This window comes from Dioscorea cayenensis, chromosome 6, assembly GCF_009730915.1.
Source record: "Dioscorea cayenensis subsp. rotundata cultivar TDr96_F1 chromosome 6, TDr96_F1_v2_PseudoChromosome.rev07_lg8_w22 25.fasta, whole genome shotgun sequence".
In the NCBI taxonomy this organism is placed as follows: domain Eukaryota; kingdom Viridiplantae; phylum Streptophyta; class Magnoliopsida; order Dioscoreales; family Dioscoreaceae; genus Dioscorea; species Dioscorea cayenensis.
Genome location: NC_052476.1, coordinates 17,800,265 through 17,817,504, shown reverse-complemented (window position 1 = coordinate 17,817,504; position 17,240 = coordinate 17,800,265).

Sequence of the window (17,240 nt, the reverse complement as noted above, 5' to 3'; positions counted from 1 at the left end):
TTTGGCATTACACCGGTGGTAATGTGGATGGTAATATCACATTACTAACTTATAAATATTACCAAGAAAATGGTAATCTTATTACCACCAAATTTGTTGTTTATCTTGGATTATCATGGTACTTGTCACGGCTTTCCCGATCGCCCCAACGATCACCGCGCGGCGCCCTTACAATAATCTTATAATTTTTTATATTTTAACAAATTGATTACCATGACAACCAAACACGGTAATGAACTATTCCCAGTAATAAGAGTTCCCAACCAAACATGGTTATATTAAATTATCGCAATATTCACAACCATATAACATTCTCACTCATATTATTATGGTAATCTCGTTACGTGGTAATATATTATTACCACGAACCAAACGACCCCTAAATAATTAAGGTAAAAATCTCATGTAAAGATAGAAGTAACCGAGTTAGAAAACTTTAGGAATTATAAACTTTTTCTAATAATAAAAAAAAACCACAGTTTTCTTTTATACTAAGATAAATATCAATTCTGATAATTTTTTTTTTATTATTATACTCTCACTTTTTCAATTTTTTTTTCTCCCACTTTCTTCACTCTCACACTCTCATTCACTTATATTGTGGATGATAAATGAACTTCATCCTTCTCTATATATACAAAGAGGAAATGGTATGCTACCTCATCATACCAAACCACAATTTCTGACCTTTGAAAATGGGTGCATGTTGATTTGTAATCCATTGATTAAGCAAATGGATTAAGGGTGTGCTTATATCAATGGATTTCATCGTCATTGAATTTGTTAATCCTAAGGATTCTTAAATCCCATGTTTGTTTTCCTAGATATTGATTTTGCTTTGAATTTGAAATCCCATAAATGAGAGATTTTAATTTCATGCCAAAACGGGCGTAAACTGAAATCCGGGATCTGAAATCCCGCACATGGGTTGTCACATGAGGGATTCACAAGTTCATCAAAGAGGGGTGAAACGATCTTTTGACCTTGTTTCTTCTTATCTTCAGCCATCCGACAGATTAGACAAACTTATAGATCAGAGAGTTCTTTGCAGCCCCGGTGACTTCAAGATTTTAATTTGTGAAGCTTCAACTTGAAACCAAGGTGCTTGCAAAAATTTTTGTGATGTTTTTTCTTCATTTTTCCTCCTTCTCCTCCTTCTTCTCATAATTAGATTTGAGAATTTGTTGTAAATCCATGTTCTTCTTCTTCCCTAACACTGATATATATATATATATATGTATGTATTTTGATTTCCTTAATTTATAGTTTTCCATAATTTTTAATGTGAAAGAGTTATAGAATAATAACTATATTTTGGTGGAATATGGAGTGAAATTGATCATAATTCATTTTGTTTTCCAAGCCGAAGATTGAAGAAAGGAAATTGGAGAGGAGGGTTGAAGACCTAGACTTGGAATTTGAGAGTTTGTTATTGTTCGGTGAGTTATTTGTATTTTTATATGCAATAAAAATTTGTTGAGGTTGTATTATTAATTTTGTTGCCCGCTAATTGCTATCAATTTTGTGTTGATTTTTGTTGTTATGGTTGTTGTGGGCTTATTTGCACATGCTTACTGCTGGTTGGAATTTAATTAGCTAGTGTCTACTATTTGCAATCGGTGCTTGATTACTTAGCATTACGGATAAGGCTCTAGTTGAGTGTTCTTGAATTGTCAAGTAGGAAAGCTATGTAATCAATGGAGGAGGATGCTTAATGTCTAAATTTGGTAGCATTGTTTTGAGCAATTCAGCTAGTAGGAAGGAATGATAGATTTTCAAAGTTTACAGCACATGATATATTTTTATGGTTTTGTTTTTTGTATTCTAGGTAGAGTAGACCCTTTATAGTTCACATCAAGGTTGTAAGCTTTTTATTCACTTGGAGAGGTTGATTGTGAATACGAACCTCTCTATTTATATTAGGTGGATTGGATTCGAACCCTTGTAATATTGTGATATCTGTTTAGTTAAGACTCGAGATTCCTCTTCTTATTGATCTCTAAAGACATGATTTTGTACAACAAAGATGTTTTACTACTAGTCAAGAGTACATATACATTAATATAAAAATGTTCTTCAGAAATACATGTCAATGATCTTTTCAAAATTAAACTCTCTTGTGGACCATAGATAACTTTAAATGTGAATGGTGATTTGATTGATTTAACTTGAACATTTATTTAAGTGTGACCATTGACAAGACAAGCACTTCTCTAGACCACAAATGCCATTAGTTTTTTAAATGCATCAAGTGCAAAACCAAATAAGAAAGAACAAATGCCATTAGTTTCTTTTTCCTTCTCTACAATGTCTGCAGTGCATACTCTGTTTCCTAGTAAATGATTGAATAGTAGTGCTTTTGTGTAGCTTGGCATGAGAAGAAGAAAGATATGAATGAAAGAAAATTATGGATGCATGTGTATATGTATCACAAAGTACTTATGATCACTAGTTAAGACATGCATATGTCTCCTGTAGAAGCATGACTCTTGTCGACTTTGACCAAAGTGGAGTAACTTGGGGTAAAAGAGATGGGTCACATGCTTGCAAGCATCTAGATCTGATTTAAAGCATTTAAATGGAGATTACCCAACCAACATTGTGTTTAGAAAGACAAGAATCTTAGAGAAAAGTTTCAAGCTAACTATAACATGATTGTAATGATATGCCATTAAATGCGGAAGATAAGATCCTTTTAGGCTCATAATTTGCTATGTGGAATTCTAATCTAATATTTTTGTTGATTTCCTAGTACTAATCTATTAAGTAGTATAATAATATTTGCTAGTTATGTTTGTTAACCTACCAGTTGATTATTGTTGACTCTTTGAGCCCATTCATCCTATTCTACGTTAGGAATGCTATTCTTATTTATATTTGTTTTATAGTTTAAAAGCTAATTTATTTCCTACTAATCCTGTATAAGATGGATCAATTCGAGGAAGATGATGAAATATACTTCATGCAAATAACAGTTTTAGCTGTGGCTTATGCTGTGTTATTAGTGGTACACAATAAAAGGTGTAGAATTTCTAGAGATCCATCATGTGAAAGGCTACAAATAAGGGAAAAATATTTGTCTATGTTGATAGATGGGAAAGATGCCACTAGTATTAACATGGTTCGCATGAACAAGTCCATTTTTTTCAACCTATGCTTAATGTTACGTGGAAAGGGCTTCTAAAAGATATAATACATATAAGCGTGGAGGAGTAATTATTAATGTTCTTGCACACCATAGGTCACAATCAATGCAACCGTGTTATTGGACATAATTTCCTAAGGTCCGGTGAGACTATTAGTTGATACTTTAATCACGTGTTGTTTGTGATCGGTGAATTGCAACATGAGTATATATGACCACCAAGTTCTCAAACTCTACCATACATAACATCAAGGTGCACACTTTATCCTTAATTCAAAATACTTTTACGTTAGACTTTAAATAACACTAGGATTATTTTAAATAATTGTATTTTGGTAGCAATAATTTTGACATATAACATTCAACACTAGGATTGTATTGGGGCACTAGATTGGACACATATACATGCTTCTGTCCCCACATCCGAAGTAGCTGCATTTCGAGGAAAGAAAACCTTACCCAATGCAGAATGTCCTCACAGCTGTAGATTTTGACCTTTGTTTCACTTTTGTTCTCGCTGGTTGAGAAGGATCGACACATGATTCTTTAGTTCTTCATGATGCACTAAAAAGAGCTAATGGACTAAAAGTCCTTGAAGGTATCCAATTTGTTTCTTTTATAGACCCAGTTTTATGACAATGGAAACTTATTAAAAATATTTTATTTCTTATAATTAGGAAAGTATTACTTAATTGATGCTAGCTACGCCACAAGACCTGGTTTTATACCCCCTTACAGAGGTGTTAGGTATCACTTAAAGTAGTTCAACTCTCGGACGAGTGTATTAAAGATGCATTTGAGTTTGTTAAGTCCAATCGATCATTGAACTTCGCAAGAGAGCTTCAAGATGAGTGTATGAATTTGACACAGTATGGGTATTCCACTGAACAATCTGTCATGGTGTATGAGTATTTGATGCCCAATGATGCGCGAGCTAGAACCTTTTTTGGAATGTGAGGAATTCCTCAAAGTTTGGGTGAACAAATTCTTTGCCAATATCAATCGTGACCTTTAAGGTGTGGAGATGGTAGCAAATATTTTGATACAATAGTCATCAATCTCATTTTTTATTTTCAATTACTAGTTTGTTTAGTTTTAATTCAATTGCATTGATTTATTATAGAAACCTTCATTATTAATGGTATAATTACTTATTTGGTATTTTTCTAAGAATCAATACTACTTATTTTCATGGTTAGGTTTGACTTGAATGGAGTGGTGTGAACTTGAATGGAGTGTTGTGAATGTAATGTCTCTTGATATATATTAATTAAATCAATAAATTATTAAATTTAGATATTATTTGAAGTATTTAATTATATTAATTAAAATTAATAATGATATTTATAATCAATAAACTAATGATCACCAAAAGTGGGGCATTTTTAATATAATTGTTAAAAATAAAAATAAATTGTAATAAAAACCTAATTATATGTTAAATTGAGTAATTATATCCATAATTATTTTTTTATTATTAATAATATTTAGTTGTATATTTATAATTAAACCTAATGATAACTTAAAGTGGGGGTAACCTCACCAAAGGTTTTTATTTCCTAGAAATACATCCAACCAAACACATGTTTTTAAAATCCAGATTTACAAATTCTTCCAAACAAGCACAAAATTCTGAAATCCAACATTTTCAAAGACAGTTAACCAAACACAAAATTTGATTCTACTGCATTTTTAAATCCACGGATTTACAAATACAATGTAATTGAAAATCCACTGCATTTTCAACTACATCTAACCAAACATACCATAAGTGGATTTTAAAGTTGATGGTTTTGAGAGTGGAGTTGGTATCCAGTGTTTTTTTTTTTGGTGACATTGTTTTTGACTAACAATTCTCCCACTTGAAGATATAATTGAAAGACAATTAGATCTTGATACTATTCTTTTTACCTTGCCACTAGATGTTGCTTACGTCTTGATAGGCCACAAGAGGATCGACACCATATGAATATGTCAGCGTTGATTGTTTTTGTCATGAAGTCTGCTAAGTTGTCATTGGTATGAATCTTCTGCATGTCCATTATATCTTCTTCCACTTTCTCACAAATGAAATGGTACTGAACTCTGATATGTTTTGTCTTTGAATGAAATACCAAATTCTTTGTAAGATGCAAAATACTCTTGCTATCACAATATAGAGTAATGTTCTCTTATTTGTGCCCGAGTTCTTCCAACATCATATTTAGCCACACTACTTCTTTACTGGCTTGTGTAACTACCAAACACTCTGCTTCTGTCGATAATGTAGCCATAACTGACTGTAGTTTTGAAACCCAGCTTACAGCTCCTCCTGCTAGTGTGAACACATATACTATAGTGGATTTACTTTTATCAAGATCACCTATATAATCAGCATTAACATATCCACTGACAAAATTCTCTTAACAACATTCCAATTATCTAAACCAGGATTCACCACGACTTCCCACTCCCACTGTATGTGCAATGTTTGGTCTTATACAAATCATGGCAAACATTAGTCTTTCCATTGCTAATCATACAGTATTCGAGATGTCTCCATCCTCTCTCCTTCACTACTAAGACACAAACTTGAGGATAACTTGAAATTAACAGGAAGCGTGGTAGAAATTAGCTTACAATCTTGCATGTTGAAATGCCGCAAGATATTCTTTAGATGAGTCTTCTGAGAAAGCCAAACCTTCCTATTATCTCTGTCTCGGTGAATTTGTATCCCTAAAATCTTGTTTGCCTGTCCCAAGTCCTTCATTTCAAACTCCTTAGTCAATTGTGCTTTCAATTCCTTGATATGATCTTTGTTGGGGCTTACTATTAACATGTCATTAACATACAGCAACAAGAAGACAAAATCTTCTTTTTCAAACCTCTTGACATATACACAAGGGTTTATATTGAATTTGTTGTATTCAAGGCTCATGATGAAGGAATCAAATCTCTTGTACCAATATTTTGGTGCATGTTTTAGACAGTACAGAAATTTGTTCAACCTGTAAACCAAACATTTTACCTTTTTCTTCAAATCCCTCTGGTTGGAGCGTGTAAATTATAAATATCTTCTTCAAGATCTCCATAAAGAAATGCTTTTTTGACATCTAACTATTCAAGCTACAAGTCGAATGTAGCACACATCACCAAGACTACTCGGACTATTGTGAATCAAACCACAAGTGAGAATATTTTGTTGAAATCAATTCCTTCCTTCTAAGTATATATATCCTTTCACCACCAATCTAGCACAATAATAATATACTTGATCATCATTATTGCATCTTATCGACCCATTTGTTGCCAATGGGCTTTCGACCTTGTAGTAGTGACTGTGGTTTCCATGTCCTATTTTTATGAAAAGCTTCAATTTCTTCTTGCATTGTTGTCACCAATAAGATGCATCTGAATTATTTAGTGCTTTTTGAAGAGTTGATGGCTCTCCATCCTCAGTTAGAAGACAGTATGTAATGTTATCCTCCATAATATATTCAGAATGCTAACTTAGTATCTTTCTTGTATGAGTTAACCACCGAACTTCTAAAACTTCATATTGAGCTGACTCTTGTACCTCGTGCATTGGTGTTGAAAGAATTTGATATATTTGTGAAGAACAACGTGAGAATTTACTCTAATGTCTTTTTCAATCTCTTCAATTGTACAAGAGCATACATTTATACATGTATTCTATCTTGCTATCACGATCCACAATTCTAGCTACGTTCCACAAGTCTAGGATTATAAATAGAAATAAAGATAATTACATGATGGCATATCAATCTAGAATCATTTCAGTTATGAGACTCTTGATTGTGCTGATTTCTCTCCTTAATACTCCCTCTCAAGTTGGTGTGTATGTTGATTAAACCCAACTTGCTCAAGAACAAGGTGAACTACTTGGAACTCAAGGGCTTGGTAAACAAATCTGCAGGTTGTTCACATGTTCGGATGTGAAAGGTTTTGATAATGCCCTTTTGTACCTTCTCATGCACAACATGACAATCAATCTCAATGTGCTTTGTTCGTTTATGAAAAACTAGACGCAATGTGAATGGCTGCTTGATTGTCACAAAATAATGGGACATCAGCTTTATAATCAACATTTAAATATTCCAAAACATTGAGTAACCATGTAACCTCACAACAAGTTGTAGCTATTGATCGATACTCTGCCTCAGCACTCGATCTAGAGACGGTGGTCTATTTCTCAATATTCCAAGATATCAATGAATTGCCTAGAAAGATACAATAACCTATTGTAGAACGTCTCATAACTTTACACCTTGCCCAGTCTACTTCACAGTAGGCTTTGAGTTGCATCGAACCAGAAGAAGATCAAAAAATACCTTAGCCTGGTGAAGATTTGATGTAGCGTAGAACTTTGTGAGCTGCATCCAAATGTGGTTGACGTGGTTTGTCCATGTATTAACTTTAGAATATGTATTGCATAAACAAGGTCTGGTCTTGTGATCATGAGGCAGATGAGCCTCCCAACTAACCTCCTATACTGTGAAGCATCCTGCAATATCGCATCATCATCTCGCGTTAATGACAAGTTCTATTCAATAGGAAAATTTGAAGGTTTTGAACCAAGAAAGCCTGCTTCTTCTAGCACTTCCAAGGCGTATTTTCTTTGGCAAAATACTATACCTACCTGCAATTGCTACTTCAATCCCCACAAAATATTTTAACTTTCCCATGTCTTTGAGTTTGAATTGCTTTACAAAGATTGCTTCATCTCTTTAATGTCTTGAATGCTATTTCCTGCTAATATAACATCATCAGCATATACCGAGGAGGGCCAGAAATTTGCCTTGTGATGCCCATATGAAGAGACTGTAATATGACCAATATTGTCAAAATCCAACAGCTAGGAATGCAGTGGTGAGCTTCAAAAACCACTGCCTTGAAGCTTGCTTCAAGCAGTATAGCAATTTATGTAGTTTGCATACTCTACGCTCCTCCTTGCGTCCAAATCCAAGTGGTAACCGCATGTACACATCTTCATAAAGATCACCATTTAAAAATTCATTATTGACATCCAATTAATGGAGATGCCATCCTGTATTGAAGCAATACTAAGAAGCACGCGGATTGTTGTGAGCTTGACTATTGGTGCAAAAGTTTCTCTGTAATCAATACCTTTGACTTGACCAGTATCCATTGGCCACTAAACGAGCTTTATATTGTTTAACACTGCCATCTGGTTTATACTTGATCTTGTAAACCCATTTGCATCCAATTGGCCTTTTCAGATAGGGAGGTGGCACCAAACTCCATGTATTGTTATTTTGCAAGGCTGTGATCTCTCACTCATTGCTCTTCTCCATTTGGGATTTAAGAAGGTCTGTGAAAAAATTTCTAGGTCCTTTTAAAATAAAAAATTTTGGCTGTGAAGGTTTTGTGGTTAGGAGAAATATGATTATAAGACAAGACATTTGAAATAGGGTGAGTGGTGGTACATGTTTGTTCGACCTCAGTTGAGGAAGCCGATGGACCGGGACGTGAGGGAGGTACAACCTCAATATAGAAGCCTTGCAATGTAGTGGAAGGCCTTGTTGGTTGAGTAGACCGGTGAAGTGGTTCCGGGTGAATTGGAGATGGGGAATATGGAGATGTAATTGGTGGGGATGATGTTTCATGGGAATATTACAAGAATATGGTGAGTGAACGTCAGCGGAAGGGGTTGAAGTTGAAAGAGGCTGACTTAGTCAAGATATGGCTAAAGGGGTAGGATCTAAAGTAATGAGAGGATTTTGTGTAGGTATGTTGATAAGTGCTTGTGTAATTGTAATATGAAGTATTCTTTTCTTACATTGAGAATTATTTTTCTCATATTTTATCGCTTATGCATGTGTATTTGTGTTTTTTTGTGCATGAAGGGTTGTAGAGACAAGTGTGGAAGAAAGGAACCAAAACTAGATCGTTGATGTAATTTTTGATGAAGTCTTGGATTGAACAAACGTGAAGACACAAGTTGTGCTCAAAGACATGTGAGTGTTGCTAATCTCCATTGTGCTCAAGCGAACATACAAATTGGAGTGGCACAAAGGTAGTCACACTCATGTGTTCCAACTTGTGCAATGCTAGCAAGATCTTCGTCAATATGGCTTGTATTGAAAACACAACATGATCTACCGCATGGATGTGTGCCCATTCATATGGACTCGATGAAAATGTGGATTCGGAAGTATTTTGGTAAAGTAATGCAGTAATTTACTGTAGCAGTTACTGTTCACAGCTAGTAGAAAATCAGCTTCTTGGAAATTCCACAGGCCCGTGTGGATGCCCGATTCCATCCCTATTTAAGCTGTGATTTCACATCCTTTTGGGGATCCCTTTTTTCTCATCTTTTCCCAAGTGTGAGGCGTCGAGAGTATCCCTTTCCACCGGGGCATAGTGTGAGGGTTAGTCACGGTTGAGCTTAGGTTTGGGACCATATGTCTTAGGATTTTCATGACTCATTAGACATCAGTTAGGAGACATAATGAGGAGTCTTGGACTTGAAACAATAGTCCTATGGTGAGCAACGTCCGGTGTTCCATTTTCTATCGATTACCTCTACTTAATTCGATTGTGTCTCTATCTTCTTTACTTTATTTCTATTTGTATTGATATTGTTCACATCACTCTTAAATAATCTTCACTATAACTAAATAGCAATACTTGTGTTTACGATCACTATTCCCTATGGATACAACTACCCACTCAGCAGGGTACTTTATAACTTTGATAACTCGTGCACTTGCGGTACGCACTCACATGGGGTTTTTCATATGTCATCATCAATGAGAGGTGTTTGAGTTGGAGAAGGGAACAAGAGGATTGGAGGTAGAGAATCATGTGAATGGAAAGGTAAAGAGTGATGGGTATCATGTCTATATGGAAACTCATCTTCATGAAAAATCACGTCCCTAGAAACTAGGATCTTTTGATCATGCAAACTAGAGACTTTATATCCTTTTTGTCCATAGGGATAGCTGATAAACACGCATTCTTTTGCTCTTGGATCAAATTTTGTGGGTCTGAGTGGATGTGTAGATGTGAAGCACTTGCATCCAAAAACTTTGAGATGAGAATAATTCGGCACTTTATCAAAAATTTTCTCAAATGGAGTTTTACCTTCAAGAAAAGGAGTGAGGGTTTGATTGATGAGATATGCTTCTGTAAGAATGGCTTTACCTCAGAATTCTTTAGGTAAATGTGGCTGAAAAAGTAAGGCTCGTGCAACATTCAACAAATGTCTGTGTTGGTACTCAGACAACTTTATTTTGTTGTGGGGTGTTGATGCAATTAATTTGGTGGAGAATACCCCTAGAGGAATAAAATTTTGAACATTTGAACTTAGGACCATTATCACTCCTAATTGTTTTGACTCTCTTGTGGAATTGGTTTTCAGTTAAATTTATGAATTGGATGAGAAGGCCTCTTGCTTCTAATTTGTGTTTCATGAGATAGACCGAGGTGGCTCGGGAACGATCATCAACAATAGTGAGGAAGAATTTTTCCCCAGAGAATGTAGGAGTATGATACCCTCCCCATATGTCCACATGAATTAACTCAAAACAAGAAGGATTGATGGTATTGCTTAAAGGAAAACTTTGTTTAGTAAGCTTAGCTAAAGGACAAATTGAACAAGTACTTGTATTACAAGATTTATGTGCTGGAAACGAAAATAAAGATGATACTTTGCTTGACGGGTGAACGAGCCTTTGGTGCCATAGGTCAGGTGATGGGGAGTTCACTACATTGCATGTTCCTTCCTTGGAAAATCTGAGGTAGTAGAGTCCTTCATCCTCAATTCCCATCCCAATCATCTTCCCTGATTGTAGGTCCTGAACAAAACATATTTGTCTTAGAAAGATCATGATATAAAATGAATCAAATGTAAGTTTACTGATTGAGATGAGATTGAGATAAAAATCTGGGACACAGGGCACATTATGGAGAATGAATTCAGAAGTGAATGTTACCGTTCCAATGTGGGAGACTTTGAGTTTAGTTTCATTAGGAAATTTAACAAAATGATTGTGTGTGGGCTTGGATGTGGTGAGAAAGGAAAAATAACAGACTATGTGGTCATTGGCACCACTATCAAGGATCCATATGGATGTTCCTTTATTTTGATAAATAGCATGTACTTTACCTGAGATTTTCTCATAGTTAGGAATGTTACCAACCACATTGGCCACAGATTCCTTGCCTGCGCCTAGTATCTTAAGCAACTAATCTCCATTTGAGGTCCCTGCTCCATTCTTTATTTTGCTCAAAAACCCCAACATTTGTTGGCATTCAGTCCTTGACAAAGGAAATCACTCACCATTGCTTGAAGAACTTGTCTGGTTAGCTTTGGCATTCCTCTTTTTTCAACAAGTCTCTTGTGTGTGGCCCTTCCCATTACAGTGAATGCACTTAAGGTGTGCACGCCAATACTCTTGTGTATGACCTTGTCCATTGCAAGTGGTACATTTGAGATGAGCATGGCAATTCTTAGTGCTATGATTTGTGTAATTACAAATTTCACATCTTAATTCTCCTTTTGACCTTGTGGCACCTTTACTGAATTTCTTGGCAACAAATGCAGTAGCTTTCACCGGTGCTACAGCCTTGCCATATGATACCTCTGCTTGTTTCTCATGGAGTAAGGCTGTGGAGTATGCCTTGTTAAGTTTAGGTAAGGGATCCAAGCCAATAACATTACTTCGAATTAAAGCAAAATGATTGTTCAACCCCATCAAAAATTGTATAGTCTTTTTGTGTCTCCATATACTTCCTTGTGTCTGCAGCTGCCTCACATGTGCAAGAAGGAAATGCACAAACAGAATCTTTTCCATCCCATAACGCCTTTAGCTTTGTGAAGAATGTGGTGACAGAGGTAGTTCCTTGCTCACAATCATGAATAGCTTTTTCAAGTTGGAATAATTGAATTGTGTTGGTACGAGAAAAATCTCTCCTTTAATTCGAGCCACATAGCTCTTACAGTGCCGTAATGCCAAACACTCTTTGATATCTCCTTCGACATGGATGCAAGTAGCCATGCTTTGACAAGCATGTCCACTCTATCCCATTGTTGTTGCTTTGCCTCATTGTGGGAGGGTCTCTTGATTGATATATCAACAAGTCCTTTCTTGTTCTTGATTGTTAGGGCCATTATCATCGATAGTGTCCAATCGGTGTAATTATCTTCCATCAAGAGTTGTGGGACAAGAACAACTCCAGCTTGATCTGTGTAGTGTATGTAGAGAGAATGGCTTGACTTCTCCCATGTTTTTGAGATATGTGAAACTACAGACCCTTTCTTGTCGGCCTCCAATTTCAGAATGTCTTCCTTGCCCATGAAGTAATGTCTTGATGCTTGGTCTGGATTCTTTAGGTCTCAAGAACAATTTTCTCTGCTACCATGAAAGAATTTGATATGTTTGTGAAGAACAATGTGAGAATTTACTCTAATGTCTTTTTCAATCTCTTCAATTGTACAAGAGCATACATTTATACATGTATTCTATCTTGCTATCACGATCGACAATTCTAGCTACGATCCAGAATTCTAGGATTATAAATAGAAATAAAGATGATTACATGATGGCATATTAATCTAGAATCATTTCAGTTATGAGGCTCTTGATTGTGCTGATTTCTCTCCTTAATAGGTGTGGCTTCAGCTTTTTCTTCTACCGGTCCACTTGTTATAAAAAGTAGGATCAAATAGAGCAAGGTCACAACAAAAGAAATGAATAATAATGATGAAAAATAAATGACACGGATGTTCCGTGAAAACCTCCCTAAATAATTAAAGTAAAAACCATATGAAAGGATAGAAAAATTTACTAAGTGAAAAAAAAAATTATGAGTTACAAACTCTCTCTAATAATAAAGAGAAAACAACTACTCCTTCTTATACTAGGAGAAATACCGACTCTCCAAAATATATACATTTTTTTTTAATTATACTCTCACTCTTCTATTTTCTCTCCCACTTCTTCACTTTCACACTCTCACACTCATTCACTCAAGTTATGAAAGATAAATGAGCTTCATCCTTCTCTATTTATAGAGAGGAAATGGTGTGCTACACCTCACCAAACCAAGCCACAATTTCTGACTTTTGAAAATGGGTGCATGCTGATTTGTAATCCATTGTTTAAGCAAATGTATTTAGTGGATTTTAAAGCTGATGGTTTTGAGAGTGGAATTGGTAGCTAATGTTTTTTGGTGACATTGTTTTTTATTAACTAGATTGAGGGTCAATCTAATGTCCGTAGAAAAGCATCCAACGGCTACACATCACCTAACTGGGTGAATAGTGAATGAATAAAATGCATCAACAATATTATGAATAGTATTGAGGGGTTGTTTAATTCCAGATAATATTTTATCACCCATTACGTGTTACCATGTTTGGATTAGATTAATAACGGTGGTAATATTAATGGTAATTTGTGATTACTAACCTTAGAATATTATAACATGATAATCCCATTACCACCAAAACAAATGACTATATTGGATTAGCAAGATAGCCTAAAGTTTTTTTAGATAAATATACCCTTTGTTTAAAAAAAATAATTTTAAAAGACTACATACTTTACTTGTTGGATTAAAAAAAATTAATTTTGGATGACGTTATTTTGAAAATATCTTCAACTTCAGAAATTTATTTTTTTTATTATAATTAATTTTTTTCCAAGTAAAAATTTTATTTTATCTGAATTTTCAATTTGCTCAAAATTTTATATAAAGGCATTGGGAAAATATACAAAAATTTATCTGTTATAATTTAATTATTTTGATCCCAAATTTTGTTTGACTTTAATCTAAATTTGCTCTAGATACAAGGGTATTTTGGGAATGATAATCACAAATTACCATAAGATCCACAATATTCCTAAGCATATAGTATTCTGGGGCATAGTATTCTGGTAATTACTGTAAGCCAATTGGGTCCTTAATGTGATACACAATGAAAAAGTGCTCCACCCTCTAATGTAAGTTCTGATCTCCATTATTTTTCAATACATATTTAGATATTTGATATGTGTCATATATATTTTCAATGGTCAAGATTCAATATATTTAGACAAAATATACATATTTTTCTTTATTATGAAATCTTACATGGTGTTTAATTATGAAATTTAACATGAGCAACACTTTGAAGTTTGATTAAAAACAAAAATATTCTCCTTAATTTTTTTAAATTTGAGAATCAATTTTTAAATATTTTTTAATTACCTCTATTTATTCTTCATTTAATTATTTTTTGAAACAATAGATCATACAAACATATAAAGATAATGAAGATTTTACATTTTTTAAAAATAACAAATTGTTCCAATTGTAGAAGATAATAAAGTTTATTTTCTAAAATCTAAAAATAAAGATAAAAAGTAAAAACATAAACAAAAAATTGTTGTAGAATATAGAGTTAGTTTTTGTAAAATAAAAATTAATATTTAAATAGAATTTTGTATATGGATTTTGGCACTAGATTTTTAAAATATAAAAACAAAGAAAGAGGGACCAAATTTAAAACAAACCTAAAACATGAAATAGTGTATATAAAAAAAAATATTTTGAGCGAATTTTGAATTATATCCATTGACACGTGCCAAACATCTGACTATATATTTTATAGCACTAGAGGGAGTTGGAGGCTAACCTTGTAAAGTGGGATCTACAGCTCTTTGTATCATAACTCGTTCACCATCGCAACAGTGCCTATGCAATCTCATATAGTTATCCAAACAAATTTTGCACCACCAGGAGAGATTTTTTTTTTTTAAACAAACGAACAAACCGAGTACAACCTTTTACCACTTTTTTTATTTAAAACTTTCACCACTGTTACTGTTCTTGTGTCCGGTCTCTCTCTTCAACCTTGTCTATGTCTTGCTCTTCTACCTTTCTATCTTTCATCCTCTTTGAATGTTTTAAGAATCTTCGGAGAGAACCTATTAATATATATATATATATAGATAATATAGTATTAATCAGGGTGAAACCCATATTGCCGTGAGTCTAACGTTTGGGTTCGAAGTTTGTAGTTCAGTCATGACCAAATTGTGGATTTTTCATTTTCATCCCTTTTTTATTTTAATGGGAAAATTCTATATATAGCCCTGGAAAAATTCATATTTACATTGGCGTGTATAATATGGTTAGATTGACTAATATTTTCAAGGAAATAAAAATTATAAAATTAAATAAAAATTAACCCAATTTCTGAGAAGAATTAAGGTTTTGGATTGGAAATTTTAGGATATAATCTTTTTGCGTTATATTCTTCATAATTTAACGATTTGCTCATTGATCTAAAATATCTCCATTTGATACGATACGATATCTAGGTCATAATTTCTGTTCTAGATTTATATATATATATATATATCTCTTTTATGTTAAAGAATCAGTGAAAAAAATCCCGAAATCAAAGAATGCCGAAAAAAAAATAATCAAAAGAAACTGATGAGAAAAAAAAAAATGAAAGAGAGGAGGGGATCAAGCTTTTCAAAAGGGACAAGGCGAAGATCATAGGACGCCTAAGAAAGAAATAGCTCATTTTCACCAACATGAAAAGGTATTTTTCTTCACAAACAGATCTCAAGTTTTGGAAAGAAAACACCATGAAATTTGCATGCTTTCAAAATCGATCTTTGAGTTTTGAAACCATATTAAATTTGTAATGCATCCATATGGCTGTGATTTGAGAAAATCAGATGAATCCCTTCATTTATTTTACGTTCTTTGAGAAATTTTATTTTAGATGAATGATAAAAATCAGGGTTCCCTTTATAATTAATTCTTCTTATTACCATAACTTGATTTTAGATATGGTCTGTCACACCCACCCCTTCCACCAAGGTAAATGTGGCACCCATCAGTTAAAAATTCCTTTTTAATTGGAAACTTGACGCTCCTCAAAATCAAATCAGACTTACAGATTACAATTTACAACTTTACACCAACTACATGTTCAAATACATAAATACAACAAATATAACTACTCAAATTTGAGGGTATAACCGCTACAAGATTACAACACCAATAACAAGAAAGAAAGAAAGGGGGAATCCACTGCAGTCCTGGACTCAACCCTGACTAGCTCTATAGTCGAACAGTGATCTACTAAGGTCCTTCTCCTGCAACTACAGACACATTCAGTTGGTCGATAGTGGCTCAATAATTTCAAATAATTTAAAAGTAATATACATAAAGCATATAAATATCAATTTCTCAAATAATTTTCCCAACTTTCACAAATACTAGTATTTTAGAAAAATACAACTTTAAAGAGCTTTTTGAAAACATAAATTCAATAGAAATCAACATCAAATCGATTTTCCCAGAAAACACAAATTTTGCGAGAGACTTCTGTCATCACAATTAAAAAATATAACATAAATCTCAAATTTAAAATAAAGTAATACCCAACACTCACCCAGCATAACATGGTCTAGAAAAATCTCTAAACCTTCGCCGTGGCCGCGGCTAGGTTCGAGCCGTCGAGGAACTCATGTCCTTAACGCTGACCCATCTGGGTTCACCGGCCGGTGACCCCCGACCACCCGATGAATATCCAGCTGAGGCTCTCGCTCCCACCGAACCCGACCGTAGAAATCAATACTCAGGTCCACCACGCCACCTCTAAAGGTCGGCCCCATGGGGACCCACTACTGTAGTAGTCGGGCCTTAGCCCGCCGTCACCATCCAAATCATCAAGTAGATACAACAATAATACAATCGGTATAAATCATATCACAGGATCCTTATCCAGGACAAAGCATTCACATCACGGAAATAACCATTATTTTCCACAAAGCCAATGCCAAAAGTATAACAATGCATAATACCAGTAAAGCCCAGATCCACGATACCATTCCTATACCAGGAAGGAAAACCAATTACACTAACAATGCTCGATAAAACATTTTTAATATGCTCACATGGTTTCGCAAATCACTCCAAATGAAAGCATATATACCCATTCAAAAATAAATACATGAATCAAATAATTTAATTATATATACATGTATTTCCACTATTTGAAAATACGTATAATTATACAAAATCATGTATATCAATACGATCGTCATGACACAATAACAACAAA